Here is a 15893-nt window from a genome sequence, read left to right as displayed (position 1 = left end):
GTGAGGTGGATGTTTCATCTATACATGTACCTTCTGAAATAGAAAGTGCTGCTAAATGTTATTATAATGTGGAGGTTCACTTCCAGGTTTCACACTTTGGTGCTTAGATATAGGTGATGTTACCCATAGCATATTACTTAGCTTATAGATACCTTATTTATTACTTTGTTATAATCACAGAATAAATATATACTATATTCTTTAAACAGACTCTTTAAGTATCTATAACACTTTAAAGATATAACGTCTAGCTGTTTTATAGATACAGTTTTGTTGTTCTAGCAGAGAGTGTAATCTTGCTCATTTTTTACAATCAGTTTTACTGCCGGTCACAGTGGCTACATTAACTGACATTACCCGGATGAGAAGTTTGTGGCAGATACAGATGAAAGTAAGTTGCATGGCAGGGATAGAGATACAAGGACTAAACCCCAGGGTCATAATTTTAAAGTGAAATAGGGAATTAAGATGATCACTATTACCATGTGAATAGATAAAAAGTGTTTTTCATCATCCCGTTAAATATGCACTGTAGTGCTAAATGATATGTGCCTCCACTAGAAGCAAATTACTTAGCACTTCAACAAACACAGCATGGAATCACTTCGATAGAAACTGCACTGCCGACAAGCTCAGGCTTCACATTTATTAAATAAATCAAGTGATAATGCTTTGAGGAGCAATGAAAAAGAGAAGCAACGCCACTACAACAATTGGTTTGAATTTAAACACTGTACTACATGAGATGCTAAGGCAAGAGTAGAAATGTGAACTCAATGGTATGTAACAGATTATATGCCGCTGCATTAACCATTCTATTTACAGGATGAGTAACTAAACTTGTAAATATATCAGTAAAACACAGCTTAACTAATGATCTAGTCTACAGAAAGTTTTAAATATCAGGTTATTTAACTAAGGCCTTATGCGCACAGATGGATTTAGAATCTGTATAGTATGGCTCTATAATAACACACCCACTGAATTTATGGGCCCATACTGTTCTTCTGACCTTATTCATGAATCCACTAGGAAGAAAAGAACACATGGCTCTTATGGATTAATCTAGAATACTTTGTTCTAAAGAAGAATATGAAATACTATCAGCATCAGTATGTGCAGTTCTCTGCACCATCTACTGGTCTGTATCTTCTTTGTGCTCTAAAATCTCTTCATTTTCTCTATGGACAGTGGCACCTAGGTGGGACTTCATGGCAGTTAGGCCCTCTGCCCACCCGGGAGATAGACACTAACTGCCACTGTCCACATAGGTGAGATGCCTCAACCAAGGTGCCACTGTTCATGGATAAAATGAAGCAATTTTAGAGCACAAGAAGACACAGACAAGTGTTATACAGGTATATATTGAATGTGAAGCATCTAAGCTTGTAGATGGTGCGGAGAACCACACATAGAGTAAGGGGGGACAATATCACTTTACGTCAATTGTCATGTTGTTGTGAGAGAACATACAAATATATCTTCAGATATATTCAGGTCTAATAACTTATTTGTCGGACCTTAAAGGGAATCTGTAAGCATTAATTCACGATCCAAGCTGCTGACACTATTAGATAGCTGTTAAGTCAAGAAGACACTTGTTACCTTTCGTAAAAACCATCTCTGCTTCCAGAATGTAAAAAAAATGCTTTTATTCTATAATAAAAAGTGTTAAAGAGACTTTTCAGCGCTCATGAGGAGCGGCATGCTGAAACTCATCCTTATTCCCTCTCCCCTGGTCCTGCTTAAAGAGAACCTATCACCTATTTATCTACTGTCCCTAATGTGTCTCTATAAGAGTTCCTAAATCTATTTATAAAGATAAAAGATATGTTTTCAGCCAGGGAACAGAGGATCGGGTAAAGTATCAGATACAGACTGGAAAGGCAGTCTGTATCTTTATAGTGAGATTAAGGGACACTTATAGACAAATTAGGGACACAGTAATACACAGCGATTTTGTGCTGGATAGTGCGAGATCACAGTGATCTTGTGCTGGATAATGCGAGATCACAGTGTATTAACAGATCGGCGGGAAAAGGATCATGGGATCCTATCCCGACCCTCTGCATGCCGGGAAGTTCCGGAAGCGAGACAGGAAAGTAAAACGTGGTTAATTCAAAAACACTGCAGTAAAAATAACTAATTATATTTACAAATATTAATAAAATATTCATTCACTTCTAATTAAGGGAATTTTTTTAAAAACATTTTTGTCCATGATTGGCTCTCTTTAAGACTCCGTTTCAAGGTGTCAATCAAGCAGGGATTGGGGGAGGGAAGATACAGATGTAGCCAGGCTTAACATGAGTAGTAGCCAGGGTTAACTTGATCACAGTAACACGTTTAACTCAACTTTCTAATTTACTTAACATAGCTCCCTGACACAATTGCTGCGTCAGGGATCAAGTTAACCCTGGCTACTTCTCATGTTAAATCGGTAAATTCCAGCTTGTGGCTTTTCGGGAGCTTGGAAAAGCATCTTTTTGGATTCCCTTAAAAAAGTGAAATTTTGTGGACTGCAATTGGCCCCAAAGTCAGCTCCAGAAGGTATTGTATTCTGGTGGACCCTTAGTACCTTGTAGCATTTACCACTTTCACAAGAAATGCAAAAAATACACAGCGAATTACAGTAGCGGTGATGTGGATGAGATTTTTGCAATCTCAGCCACATGCTTGGAAGTTTGCACAGATATTGACCTGCAGTATGGAATTGAAATCTACATACGTGAATTTATGTTTTAAAAAGATGCAGATTTGTCACTGACTTTTCACAGAAAAGTCTTAAAATAACTGTATTTGCCAATATAAATTAATGTATTAGACAGATGAAAAAAGGTTTAATCATTGGAATACCCTTTTAAGGAGAGATTATGGTTACCTTGCTTCATATGGGGTGTTGGTGTGTAAGGCTCTTTTCACATGTCCGCAATCCAAAACGTCTGAAAATAGGATCAATGTATTTCAATGGCCCCATTCACAAGTCCAGGTGTGTACGGGGCTGTGGTCCGTACTGATAAGAAAAAAAGAAAAAAGCCCTAGTGTGGACTGACACATCAATAGAGCCTTATAGGATATGTATTTTTGCAGATGTGATCCGCAAATAGTGACTAGATTATGGTAAACCACGATCTTTAATTTTAGTGGGTCAGCAAAAAAAAAATATGGATAAAATACGAATGGGCATTTGCAGATTGCTAATAGCTATTGCTAAATTTGCGGAGTGAAAAATACACTGACATGTGAATAAACCCTAAAGAGAGATACAGTACAAGTCAAAACATGCACTGGTGATAGTCCTGGTAAATTTAGGAATTATGCTTTATATATAATACACAGGGAAAAAATCCAGTTGTTTATCTTTAAGTATTTAGCCGACAGTGAATACAAGCAAAAAGTTAGTTATAAGATATTCTTGTGGTAATGCATAAGACAATACAATTTTCTCCTTTTAGTCTTTCAGGATACTACAGGGTTCAAGATAGTGGCTTTTCCAAAGATTCATGTCACTAAAACCTGGGTTACCAGGTGCTCCTCTGTCATTATTTAGTCACTGAGGCTGTTAGCTGAGAACTATGCACATTTTACAGTCTGGCTCTGCTTCTTTTCCAGCAGGTGTTACAAGAAGACCTGAAGTTGCCTTCCTCGCATCTTGGTGATTTATTCCTATGTAGATCTCATCTGAGCGTATCCAGTTGTTTTGAACATTATGATCCTGGTTGTTCCTTTCTTAATGATGCATATGAATGGTAAACTAAAAATAAAATATAACAATCATTAAGAAGATGACTTTTAGAGTGCATTTTTTGCAAGGTGTTGTAATTGTTTAAAGATGCAGCTCTAGATGTTCTTGTAAAGCAGACATGTTTAATTATATTTGTTAACTATTCTCAACAACATGGGATTTCTCTTCTGCTTGTCTTAGTAAAGTTTTTAAAACCACTTTAACTTTTGAATATTTTTGCATAGTTTTTGTTTACAATCACAATACTTGAGAAAATGCAAAAACATATATATACATTGAAAGTCTTTTTAATCTAAGATTTAGAAATAAAATTAATAGTAAAGTAAAATTATTAACAATGGCCAGGTTGAGGTGAAACAAAATTTCAGCAACACCTTGTCCTCACTGCTTAGCACTTTCTGGCTTCTTTATGACACAAGAAGCCTCAGTCAATGAATCCTCAACTGAGTAACCAATTTTGTGTGTCAAGAGGAGACTAGAAAGTGCTGAGGAGTAGTCAGGCCCTGTCAGAACAGCAGTGACTGAGGGCTGGTACCTGGTCAGTAAAGGTACATTTGTTCTTTTAACCCAGCCGGGCCACAGTAAAATCAATGCTATATTGCTATAGGATGCTATATTGCAAAAAAAAAAAAAAAAAAAACTTCAAGACTATTTCCCCATGATTATCCTTAGTGGCCATCTATATAACAAGATGGCTGCCTTATATATTTACAAATATAAATTTTGGTATGATCAAGCAAGTAGCTTTTCAATTAAGTGACACTACAGGCACGGTTAAAGGTGTAGTGCGGCGCTAAAAAATTATTCACAGAATAACACACATTACAAAGTTATACAACTTTGTAATGTATGTTATGTCTGTGAATCGCCCCCTTCCCCGTGTCCCACCACCCCCGCCAGTGTACCCGGAAGTGTGTGGTGCATTATACATTACCTGATCCGTGTCGAGGCCGTCTGCCATCAGCGGCCGCGTCATCAGCTGCTCAACCGCGATTGGCTGAGCATAACTGTGCTCAGCCAATCGCGGCTGAGCACAGTTGTGACGCGGCGGAGGGGGGACAACGGCAGCGATTTGGCAGTCCTCGACACGGATCAGGTAATGTATAATGCACCACACACTTCCGGGTACACGGGCGGGGGTGGTGGGACATGGGGAAGGGGGCGATTCACAGACATAACATACATTACAAAGTTGTATAACTTTGTAATGTGTGTTATTCTGTTAATAATTTTTTAGCGCTGCACTACCCCTTTAAGTTTTCCTGTCTTCTCTATAGGAAAGAGAAGGTTAAGCCACAGGGCTTTCATCATGCCCGACCCCTATGGTCAGAATCATACGGGGTGGATACAGACAAAAACCTATAAAGTGTGTGGGGACCTTTGAAAAAAAGCACCATTCATCTCCAGTTTTTAGTGTGGTCAGATCAGTTAATTTAAGATGACAACCTTAGGAAAGGTGTGGTGCTGTTTTTGCTGTTTGTATTCCTGGATAACCTGAGGCTTGAGGCACTAGAGTAAAAAAAGCCAAGTCCCTAAGTTTCCATGGTATTCTAGACAATGAAAGGCCCCTAACACCACAGAAAATAACACATTGGCTGCATTGGGCTTTAGGTGTGTGAGTTTGGGTATTTTGATTAACACTTGTCCAAAAAAGGCTATTAATACTGGTCATTGTAAATTAGAACATTAGGATACCAGATGGCAAAGCTTTATTACACTGACATCACATGTCTATATTAGCTAAATTCTATTGGCACCTTTGAACTGATTTTTAAAATTGTTTATTTGACTAGTCACGACTTGGACACCACCCAGATGACTAGTCCTGATCTCTTTTCCTGCAGTGCACTGCAATAAAACAGTATTTTCTCGTATATACCCCCTAAGAGGATGGCACACCAAGTATGGTAAGAGAACACTTTAGCAGCTCACACCATACTTAACGCATCTAATGCTAACAACATTAGATGCAATAATAATAGTTAATAACTATTGATTGGTGCCCTTTAAAAAAGTTCCTACAATTTTGCATCTACAGAGTGTGTAAAAAGCTACAGCATGTGACCTTCTTAGTGTGACAAAAATCAAAATAGTTGACAGGAAGTTTACCATAGATTGTATGCCAGGTTTCAGTTTTGTGCATAACTCACTTTTGCAAAAATAATGTGCAAATTTTGGGCTGTTTCAGGCTGAGCTCAGATGATTATGGGTCAAAATGGAAAAGGGACATGGCCTCCTGCAGCCTTTCCCAGTTACTCTCATTTATAACTGACTGGTGTAGAGAGATAGTTGAGCGTACGTGAGGACAGCTCACACTAGCTGTAGATAGGGAAGAAAGCACACAAAATTCAGGGCAAGCTTTAGGCTCTTCAATTTACTTCACACTTCAACACATCATGTATTACCTAAGAGAACAAACCACAAGAAAAAATATAAAACTAGAAGAAGGGTAAAAACTAAATATGAGGGAGTCTGCAAATGAATTACAGACTCAACATTGTTAACTCAATGTTACATCATGTTACTGCAGCATGCCCAAGGATATAATCCAGATAAATGTTATGTACTGTAAAGCTTGCTGCTCACTTCCCAGTAAGTGTAAAGTGAGCTGCAATGCATGCAACATTGTATGCATCACTGCTGGCTTGTACTTCGCTCCCAGGAGCAGCTGTTAATGTGCAAAGAAGATGCAAATGTAAAGTGAGTAGCAATGCATACAGTACTGCCAGCTTATGCAAAACAAGAGTCCATGGAGCCTAGGTTGCAAGTCTCAAAACACGGAATAGCCAGATATCTCTAGCCTGTTGCCACGGGGTGCCTCCATGATGGGGAGAGCACCACACCACCCTGATAGATAGCCCCTTAAGTCCTACTCGATTGCGAGTATTGAAACATAAATAAGGAAACAACAGGGTGGCCCCTTTTTGTCAACGTCTAATGGGACTTTAGGGGCTATCTATCAGGGTGGTGTAGTGCTCTCCCCATCATGGAGGCACCCCGTGGCAACAGGCTAAAGATATCTGGCAATACTGTGTTTTGAGACTCACAACCGAGGCTCCACGGACTCTTGTTTTGCATATTTAAACTTTTGTAGGCATCAGTGGAGACTCTTGATTGAGTACTTCATTTGAATGTTTTCACTGATTTCCTTCAGTTCAGTGATTACTGTGTTTTGTTGGTTGATTTGTCATTGCCCCAACCAGCCAGAACCCTGCTCCACACTGAAGAGGGGCAAATACCCCGAAACGACTGTCTGTGGATGGATGCCTGCCTTGGCAAGCCCTTGTCATGATCGCAATACTCGCACCTTGAGTTAGACGTTGACAAAAAGGGGCCACCCTGTTGTTTCCTTATTTATGTTCCAATACTCGCAACCGAGTAGGACTTAAGGGGCTAGTGATTACTGTGTTTTGTTGAGTACTGCCAGCTTAGCTACTAAGTCAGTAAGCCAGTATTAATAATGTAGTACTCTATATAACAAGAGTATCACTTATAGTGTTTGCAGCCGCTACATCTTTATGTAAAAATCTTTTTTTTTTCCAAACAAAGGTGTTTTAATTCTCTTGGCAAGTAATAAATTGCAGCATGCAAAAGATTTCAGAAAATTTTATTACATTGGAACATTACCTCAGTTGTCTGCTGCACTTTTTTTCTTCTCTCTTATGTCCACTGCATTACACATTGGAGAATAGATTCGATTGGCATATTCCTCAACAGTATTGTTTACCTCGCTAGGTAATAGGCTTATGCCACTGAAATCTCCAAATATCTATGACAACATAGGAAAAATAATGTTTTTTTTAAATATATATATATATATATATATATATATATATATATATATATATACAGTATATGGAAAACACATAAAAAAATCATGTTTATTGTGCTGGCTAATTGTTTCCGACATAAGATTTGTTATACCCCTCATTACTCTCTTTGCATTAAGCGCATACAAACCCATGGTATACGAAAATTTGCAGTAGAAATTTCCCTCCACTAATCTTCTTAACCCCTAGAGGACAGAGCCAATTTCATTTTCGTTTTTTCCTCCTTGTGCTTAAAAAACCATAGCACTTGCATTTTTTTCACCTTGAAACCCACATGAGCCCTTATTTTTTGCACCACTAATTGTACTTTGCAATGACAGGCTTAATTTTTTCATAAAGGACACTGCAAAACCAGAAAAAATGTGTGGTGAAATTGAAAAAAAAAAGCATTTCTTTTATTTGTTTTTTTTTTTTACGTTTTTACGCTGCTCGCCCTGGGGTAAAACTGACTTGTTATATATGTTCATCAAGTCATTACGATAACAACGTTATGTAATGTATAACTGTATCTATTATTGTATATATTATTGTATCTGATGGCCTGTAAAAATTCAAACCATTGTTACCATTGTTTGATGCGACCAAAAATGTACCCCCCTGGGAGACTTCTAGTATAAGCACTCTAATCTCTCACTGAGATCTATGCTGCATAGATATACAGCATAGATCGATAAGCCCGGATGGAGGAGGATGTGTGGATGGCTCCTCCGGGACAACGTCCCAGAGGAGTGATCCACCCCACTAGACACCAGGGATGGCTGCATTCAAGTAATCGGATGCAGCTGTCAACTTTGACAGCTGCATCCGATTACTTTATTAGCGGGCACGGTGATTGGATCGTGCCCGCTAATAGCCGCGGTCCCGGTCTACATGCGGAATCTGGGACCGCGGTGGTTCAGAGCGCGGCCACCACGTGGCCCCGCTCTGAACACACGTAGGTGGCCCTGGACGTACAAGTATGGGTTAAGTGAGGGTTAAGTGGAAACCAGTGAAGTCAAAGTTGCACTTCTTACTTAAGCCCTATACTTTCTAAAACCCATGAAGAAGATAAGAATGGATGTACAGTATAGCTTATATGATACAACTAGGTTAGGTTCACACACAGTAAAATAAAAGCAAAATACAGAAGCAAAATATGCATAAACGCGGCCATATTTTTAATCTATTAATGTAATCCACACTGGATTACTCAGAGATTAATGCAGTATTGCGTTGAACCATCCTGTATCAGTCGCTGAGTTAGGCAGCCATGGAAGCCCCAGCAAAGGCCTCAGAGAGGCCTCAAAAAGGCTAAGTATCAGCCGGAATGTTGCGTATTAGGTTGTCAATAAAAGAACACGTTTGCTTTCAATTGAAGTGCTGTCTCTATAGCATATGTATTTGACTGACTGACACGGACACTGACTAACTGACACACAGCACTTACAGCTCAGCATTTTCCCTCTTCCTCTCTGTTGCTTTGATCAACAGATAATCTCTACACTGTGAGGCTGAGGACGTTCAGGTCATGTGATCAGGTCTTTCCTTCTCTCTGTGCAGGTTCTGCTCCATCTCCTGTGTCTTCTGATGTTCAGCCCGCTCACCTTGCACTACAGTGAGCAGGCTGAACATAAGAACACTAGGCTGGTCTCACTCTCTGGCCCCCTAGAGGTGCTGTGGGCCCCGGCACTTGCCTATGTAAGCCCTGTGCTGATGCCGGCCCTGGAATATGGCCTTTTGTGTGACTCTGTTCATTCTAATGGGACTCAACATCTTATCATTGAGGGACTTATTTGATCAAGCAGAAGCTCTGTAGACCTAACTTTAATGTTACTAATAGGAAATTAAAAAAATCCATATAAAGTTCTACAGTAATTTTTAAAGACATACACAATCTAAATTAATTTACTTTTACAGTACATGTGAAAAAATATTATCTCCTGGCCTTTATCAGATTATTTACAAGGAGATGTTGAACTCTCAAGTGTCACTGGGAATGTTGTAACCTTTGCTGAAAAAGATGAGGATTTCAGTTTTTGCTAGTATTAATTTTGAAACACTGAAAGACATTAAATTCACTATTTAAAAAAGCAGAGTTCACAGCCAATTCCATTCTGAGAGAAAACAACCCGAAGCATAAACCTAAGAATAAGGAGAAACTAATTTGTTTTTATTAAGGGAGGATAGATGGGCTGGACAGTTAAAAAAATCAAAAGGAACCTGGGGCTACAATTGCATTTCTAATTATGTGACCTATTGTGTCACCTGTTATCATAGCAAATGCAGCTATCTATTAATGTAGATAGCGACACTTTAGAAACAAACACACATTTCACAAGAGTGGCACAAGAGTTGACATACTAAATTTTGTAAGATGCCCTTTAATCAACTCTTATCAATGTAATACATACTGCAATCTTTTCAAAATGGCCTATGTTTTAAGAGTTCACTTGCTTTGAGCGTTTTTTCCAAATCTTGAATTTCTGCACAAGCCATGATTTCATGAGAGCAGACTAAACTCTCTTTAAAATGCATTATGAGTGTCACTTTTTTTTCCCTAGAGAAAACCAGCATTTTCAGCCTCTTTTATTTTGTATGGTGGTATAGTTGTTACATTACCCTTTGTTTTGAATATGGTTTCAAATACGTATTATATATTTTCATAAATGCATTGAAGTTTTGAAACTTTTCTTAAAGTTTCACCACACACATTTACACAAAGGATTTTCTAGAGCAACACCAATATGGAATGATACCCTATATTTATAATAGTTTACTTTATAATATTATATTCTTTGAATTTTTTTACTCTAATGATTTTCGTTCATTTTTTCCTGTTTTACCATGAGAGTTATTAACAGTTTTAGTTCAATAACATACTGTACATGTACTAGATACAAAATAAAAAATAAAAAAGCTGGTATTTGTAAGAACAATTGTCAAACTTGCATACACAAACAAAAAGGTCTCCTATTCCACCCCCACCCTGAGACGCCAAACAAACAAAAAGCTTAAGAAACCAGCATTAATAAGGTCTTTTGTACTTGTGCATTTCAATAGTATTTTATAATTGAGAACTTGCAGCATTCGCATATACTTAGAAAAATATCTTGTAAAGATTAAAAAAAGAAAAATATCCTATATTTTTACTTTATTTACATGCTTGGGGGCACTTGACTTACTACTGCATGTATCTTTACAGTTCCCTTCCAGTCTTGGTGTATAATATTAACCCTTCCCTGACATTCGCATAAATTAGTACTGATAGGATCCAGAAGAGGATGGGTATAGTCCAGCACCAGTTTAAATATTTTAAACTTTATTTAATCTGTTAGAAACATTATGGTGTCCCCAGAGTTTCAACATGTTTTGGGTTTATGTGACAGCTGGAGAGTAATGGTGGACTGCTTCAGGGGCCATAGGATCACAAGCCACCACTTTAAAGTGGCAATGTCAGGTCTCCTATATTGACCCTACACCGAAAGTCACATAGAATAGGACTGAGGTGATGACTATTATGTATATAAACTTTACACCATGCTGTCCCCCATGCCACCTGCCCACCTTGTGAGCAGGCCACAGACCCTGTAAAAAGCAAAATATTGCACTGTGTCCCCTGATATGTTGCTATGTTACTTAACCCTTAGATGACCCAGGGCGTATAGTTACGTCATGGAAGTCTGTCCCCAGACGACCTAGGGTGTAACTATACGTCCTGGGTGTTTCTCCGGCTATGAAGCGCGCTCTGGAGCGGAACGCGCTTCATAGCAGGTGGGGGCCGGCTGCAATCAGCAGCTGGGACCTCACCGGTAATGACACGCTGCTGCGATTGCGCTGCCATGTGCCATTAACTCTTTAAACGCCGCGGCGTTTAAGTGTAAGTGACAGGTTAGTCCCCTGTCATTTACCGATCGTGACTGCGGGGGTCCCGATCAGTAAAACGGACCGCCGGAGGTCTCTCACCTGCCTCCGTGCGGTCCGATCGGCGATCTGCTGCACTAAGCCTGCACAGGCAGGCCCAATGAGCAGACCGCCGATAACACTGATCAATGCTATGCCTATGGCATAGCAATGATCAGTGTAGAAATCAAAGTACTGTATGTAAAAGGCCCCAAAGGGACTTCAAATGTGTAAAAAAAAAAAAAGTTAAAAACACTATTACACTAGCCCAAAACTCCTCCCCCAATAAAAGTCTAAATCACCCCCCTTTCCCATTATATAAATAAAATATATAAAAATAAATAAACAAATAAACATATAATATACTGTAGCCTGCATAATTGTCCGATCTATTAAAATATAACAAGCGTCATTGGAACGGTAAACGGCGTACACGAAAAGAGGGAAAAAAGTGCGCGGATTACCGATTTTATGTTACATTATATATAAAAAAAAATAATAAAAAGTGATCAAAATGTCCGATCTTCACAAATATGGTATTAATAAAAACTAGAGATCATGACGGAAAAAAATGACACCACATACAGCCCCATAGGTGAAAAAATAAAACCGTTATAAGCGTCACAATAGGGCTATTTTATTTATAATTAATTGCCAAAAAAAAAGGATTTCATTTAAAAAAAAAATATAACATTAGAGAATCTGTGTAACCTGCATATAGTTGTGTTCGGACTGACCTATAGAGTAATAGTATCATGTCGCTGTTACCATATAGTGCATTACGTAGACACAGGAACCCCCCAAACGTTACCATATTGCATTCTTTTTTACGATTTCACCAATTTATATCTTCATAAATATTAATTTTGGAATTCCGTCATACATGTTATGGTAAAATGAAAGACGCCATTACAAAGTACAACTATTCCTGTAAAAAACAAGCACTTACATGGGTTATAGATAGAAAACTGAACTGAAAGTGCTAGACCTCTTAGAAGGGGAGGAGGGAAAAAACGAAAACACTAAGATCAAAACTTGCGCGGGTCACTGGGTCATTTTGGCCTGGTCCTCAAAGAGTGTTAAAGTGTCACTGTCGTGATTTTTTTTTTTTTTTTGCAGACATCAATAGTACAGGCGATTTTAAGAAACTTTGTAATTGGGTTTATTAGCCGAAAAATTAATTTTATCATGAAAAAGCAAGTTTGAAGCTCTCCCCCCTGTCTTCATTGTTCTCCTATGGAGAGAGCTAAACAAAAGACCAAAACAGGACAACAAGAGTTAATCTACAAATACCTCACCCTTTATCTACTCTGACAGTGAGCACTGACCTCTCTGACCTCTGATCTGAACCCGAACGACTGGCATTTGATTAGCAGGGGCTGCTGAACTTGGATAAAGCTCTAAGGTTGTCTGGCAAACATGGATATAGTCATTGGCTGTATCCATGTTTTCCACATAGCCTTAGGGCTTTATCCAACTTCTGCAGCAACCGCTAATCAAATGCCGAAAGTTCGGGTTCGGATAGACTCGAACTGGAACCTGGTTCACTTATCTCTACCTGTAATCCTTTGTTCTTAGCTTTCTGCTGTCGGCTAACTCCCTCCTCCCCCCTCCCCTCTCTAGAGACGAGACTGGGTATGTCTGATGCAACAAGTCAAAATTTCCTGATTTTTTGCAGTGAATGGAAAAAAGGAGGGAAGGGGGGACCTGGGAAAAGGTTTTTTGAATGCAGATAATGGCATATTTGGCTAATAAACCCAATTACAAAGTTTCTTAAAATCACCTGGACTATTGATTTTTGAAAAAAAAAAAAAAAAACGACGACAGTGACTCTTTAAGAATAATATAATGATACATGGTAATTGACTCTCTTGTATGGCTAGAGTAGATTTTACTTCCTCTGTCCTGAGACTTATGTTTACATGATAAGGTCCCCTGTATTTAACTGTATTAAAAAGTAAATGACATAGACCTACCTCTACAATGGCTCCATCTGGTAGACGAAGGAACTGGCGATAAAGGTCTCGATAGCCTCTCAGATGAATGGTATAAATCATTACATGAGTAGTTACATCTTTTGAGTTGTCTTCATCACCCTTTGAACTGTAATGTTCCAGATGTTGAATATCTGAGGTTGACAATGTTTTACTTGTTTCTTTGTTCCAGATGTAGTCATATACTGTGACCTGGGCAAATAAAATTTCTATTGACTGCTAAACTGTAAGTAATAGGAATGAGCAAAGCAAATTGTTAACAGAGTGAATTTTTGCAAGCATAATTTAAGTTCATTAAAGATTATGGCCACACATCTAAAAAACAAAAAGGTATGCTCACCTGTTTATGCTCCTCTGGTGTCCTCTAGAGATGAGCGAATTTGCTGAAGTTCGGGTTCGTATGAACCTGAACTATCGGCTTCTGATTCCCACTGTCTGCAGCCTCCGTTAACAGGGTTACTGGGATACAGCCTATGCCAATGTCTGTATCCCAGTTTTCCAGGGGGTACTCAGGCTGTATCCACCCTGTTCACGGAGGCTGCAGACAGCGGGAATCAGAAGCCGAGAGTTAAGGTTTATACGAACCCCAACTTCGGCAAATTCGCTCATCTCTAGTGTCCTCCTCTGTGTCCTTTGGTGTCTCCAGCCCACTCAGCCAATTACTGTTTTAGATGAGACACAAGCCAGTGTTTGTGTCTCAAGAATGACAGCATGCTCAGCCAATCACTGGTCTTGGTGCTGTTCTTCAGTCAGTTAATGGCCTGAGCTGAAATTTTGCTGCGAGGACACCAGAAAACAACAACTGGTGACACCCAGGGAGTGTGAACAACTAAGTAGAGATGAGGGAACAGCTGAACTGCACCAAAACAGCTAAACACCTGCAATTGCTATTTTTGTGTGCTTCATTTAAGGTTCGGTTCAGCCTGGATGTGTGTAATCTCCTTGCTGGCAAGTAAGGATCTTGACTTAACTCCGGTGTTTGTGGTCCTGATTGGTAAGAAAACCAGATAACAAGGATAGTCAAGGATAAAAGCTAGGGTCAGAAGAGCCAGCAGATAATACAGTAGATACAAAAAGAATTTCAAGCACTCTAGATCTAGATTGAAAGCCAGTGAAGGGTTAATATACTTCAGAAGTTTTTATAGGAGGTTAGGGGTCTTGTCCAGAACATGATTGGACAAGCCCCCGATCCCCCAACCACAGAGACTTGATACAAAATGGCAGGGAGACCTATTCAAATCTCTAGTCGGTGAAGCAGACCCGCAGCATTCCAGGTTGCTAGGGACGCCATTGGGTATTCATGATGTCCCCCAGCTGGGAGTGAGGCCCAAAATGAGGCTGCCAGAGTGGAATCAAGGGTGGCGCTCCAGTGAGGACGTAACTATAGTGCTGAAAGTTATGTATCTTAGGATATGTTCACACTGAGTAAAACAGGTGTAATTCCGCTGCGGAACTCTCTGCTGCTGAAATACACCTGCCTTAGTGTGTCATATCATCTCAATGGGAGAGCGCGCGCTCCTCCTCAGTCACCGCTCTCCGTTCAAACATGTGGCACTTGAGCGGAGAGCGGCGGCGGGGGAGGAAGGCGCGTTGTCTCATTCACTCACAGTGGGACACAGGGCACGGCGTAATTTCGCGGCGGAGAGCTCTGCAGCAGAACTACCCCATATTTGCTCAGTGTGAACTACCCCTTACAGTAAAATTGTACCGTGAACTCTTGCGCAATTGGTTGTTTGAGGCGTATTATCAAGAATGTGGGCTGCAGCAGGAGACAGTAGCAGATTCAGCCACCAGTTACTCATGACAGACTTTCTACAACCAACAGAGAAAGGAACCTGTCAGCACCACACTCAAGTCTCCATCCAGCAGCAGGTCAAGTCATACTTGGAGTCACCCTTGCCCTTAAATATTTCTGAAAAGGTGCAATACTAGGCAAAAAAGCTCGACATCTGGCCACAGCTGGAAGAGTTCTCTCCCAGTCAGCAGTGTTGCATCTGAGAGGATGTTTAGTGCCGCAGGGGCCATTGTGACTCCCAGGAAGATGAGTCTGTCTTCCCCCAGTGTGGAGTCGCTGACCTTTATTTTTGAACCAAGCGTGGATAGGACCGGATTTCACCACTGTGCCTGATGTGAAGGACTGAAAATCAGCTAGCAGTCAGCTACCAGGAACGTGCTGTGTCTATCCAAGAAAAGTCCCCATTAAAATATTAGGCACCATAAGTAAGGTTTGTTTTTTTTTAAAGGGTTATCCAGTGCTACAAAACATGGCCACTTTCTTTCAGAGACAACACGACTCTTGTCTCAAGTTCAGGTGTGGTTTGCAATTAAGGCTCCATTCACTTCAATAAAACTGAGCAGAAAAAACCCCGCCAAGCTGGAGACAAGAGTGAGGCTGTCTCTGGAAGAAAGTGGCCATGTTTTTGTAGCACTGGATAACCCCTTTAA

The 15893-nt window shown here is 39.7% G+C and overlaps 1 long non-coding RNA gene across 1 annotated transcript; it reads left to right on the top strand.

Moving 5' to 3' along the window:
- The first annotated feature begins 1331 nt into the window (after window positions 1-1331).
- Window positions 1332-15419, top strand: LOC138781280 (uncharacterized). The gene is made up of 4 exons (XR_011361458.1): window positions 1332-1358; window positions 3613-3749; window positions 13621-13674; window positions 15274-15419. It is a non-coding gene; the product is annotated as an uncharacterized lncRNA (long non-coding RNA).
- The last annotated feature ends 474 nt before the right edge of the window (window positions 15420-15893 follow it).

This window comes from Dendropsophus ebraccatus, unplaced genomic scaffold (assembly GCF_027789765.1).
Source record: "Dendropsophus ebraccatus isolate aDenEbr1 unplaced genomic scaffold, aDenEbr1.pat pat_scaffold_965_ctg1, whole genome shotgun sequence".
NCBI classification, from domain to species: domain Eukaryota; kingdom Metazoa; phylum Chordata; class Amphibia; order Anura; family Hylidae; genus Dendropsophus; species Dendropsophus ebraccatus.
The sequence above is the reverse complement of the archived record's forward strand: the minus strand, read 5'-3'. Positions and strand labels throughout refer to the sequence as shown.